Below are 2,239 nucleotides of genomic sequence, written 5' to 3' on the forward strand. Positions count from 1 at the left end.
CACATGGGCGCCAACAGAGGAAGCAGGGATGCTTATAGCATTCGGGAAAAATTCTGCGCATTCTTTCTGTCTCCAACGGGCAGTGTGTCCTGGCAGGATCGGATGCTGTAAGCAAAAAGCCAAATCATGGCTAGGGGGGGAAATAATTTGTGGTTGGATATGTATACATTGTTTTGGGTGTGTTTTGCTGTCTTCAATCTTTTGAATAAATGCGGATGAAAATATATATTTTGTTCATTACTTCATAGACTCTGACATAATTTTGCTCTTTGGAAAGGAATATTATTTTAATTAAAGTCTTCACTGAAGTAATAAGTCATTAGTTACATCTTTATGTATGATATGTTTAGATCCTTAAGAGATAAAGGTAAATCTGTGAGTTCTTATAAGTTAAATCTGTTAGTAGATGAGATATTATCAAATTTAAATTAATTTATCACCAAAATGTATTGGTTGATACAACCATATCTAAAACATCCAAATTGACAATTGCTGTCACCATATGAGTGAACTGAGGCCTTAACTAAAGTAAAAAAAAAAAAAATTAAAGCTGAATTCACTAAATTATTGAGATTTCACATTATGTAGTCTAGAGCATATTTTTTTCCTAAATGGCTTTTCTTCAAAAATTTAATTTAGTGAGTCTTTTATAAAAAAAATACAAACAAACAAAAAACACTTCTTCGTTTTTTTTTTAAGGAGGGAGAGAAGATGGCTTTTAAAGAGAGTGATAATTTTTACAGGTAATTGGGCACTATGGTGGCCCCAGCATTCGGTTCTACCATGATTCACTTTGTTAACAACTTTTGATTAGAAGAAAATACTGTACTTACTTGTTGACCCGATTGCTGTTGCTACAGCCTCCCAGCAATTGTCCTTTTTCATATTGTCTTTGTAGAACATATGCTGGGGGTCGTACAACTCCCGGTACTTCTCCACTTCGGTGATCAATCTTATGTCGTCCATTTTGGTCATTCGCCAACTTCGTTCTGCTTCTCTCCTGTTGTTTTTTTTTTTTTTAACACAAACCTAGCCCCCGCCCTCCTGCTCGGCCCCCAACATCGATTTGTGTGCGCGCGCATGTCTTGTCTGTTTTCTTGAGCGTCTGCCCTGCTTTTTTTCCTCCCAGAACCCTGCAGCTGGTGTCCGGGGTGGGGGCTCTCGCGCACGCGTGTCTGTGTGTTTTGATTGTATGCATATTTTCATCTCTACAGTCTGTTTAGACACAAAAACATGATCACATTTGTCAATCACGGCATTTTATTGTGAAAAATTGGTTCTATTTTGAAAATAAACCGGATTTTCTCATGTATTTCGACGCAACTTCCTGCCAGTATTGACGCGGAGCGCTCGCGTCGCGCGGAAGAAATAGGCCAGACGCCGAAACGTTGCGCTGCACCGCGCGGACCCTCCGCGCCGCTGCGCGTCGCTCCGCGCTTGGTGTGACCGACGCAATAGGTTAACATGGGCGCCGAATGGAAGCGCACGCCGTTCCGCGCCGCTTCGCGGCGCTATCGCGTCCTGTGTGACTCCGGCGTCATACGGAATCGTGCAGCTCCTCCATAAAACAATAACCAAGATTTCCACATGGCTTCATCTGCAGCTACACTTCTGCAGCTTGGAGCCTAAAGATGCTGAAGTCTCGTTTGAGGAAAAGCACGAGTGCAGGGACAGAAACTTAAATGGATCTCGTCGTGTTTTTAAACAAAAAAAGGTCCAGCAGCTGACTTGTTAGAATGGTTATTCATTTAAAAACCGCTGAACAGGTTTCTCACGCGCACCTGAGACTGTCAATAGACTCTGCGCGGCACACGCTCTCCAGACAGAGCTGTGACGTCACTGCAATCTCTTTTTTTAGTGAATCAAATAATAAAAAATAAAAAAAGATCTCATTCATTGTCGTGTTTTTAATGACTTATTATGTGAGTTGGTTTGTGCTTTATTGCATAATTATGATTTAATGGAAACAGTGTCATTTGGAAACTGTATTTTTCTAAATTCCTAGAATTATGATAAAAATTTTAGGCAAATGTGTAATGGAAACGCAGCTAGTGATTCTTTTTCTTCTTCCACCTGGTGGGTCACTCCTTCCTTCCTCTCTTTCTTCACTCTTCTCTCTTTCACCCACTGCTGTAGTTTACTCCCAGATAGAAGAAGTCAGGAGGACTGGTGGAAGGTCTCTGTCCTGATGTCTCATCCATGAGGTCAAATCAACAGTAGCAGCAGTGGACTCCCACTA

This window comes from Oryzias melastigma, linkage group LG14 (genome assembly GCF_002922805.2).
Source record: "Oryzias melastigma strain HK-1 linkage group LG14, ASM292280v2, whole genome shotgun sequence".
In the NCBI taxonomy this organism is placed as follows: domain Eukaryota; kingdom Metazoa; phylum Chordata; class Actinopteri; order Beloniformes; family Adrianichthyidae; genus Oryzias; species Oryzias melastigma.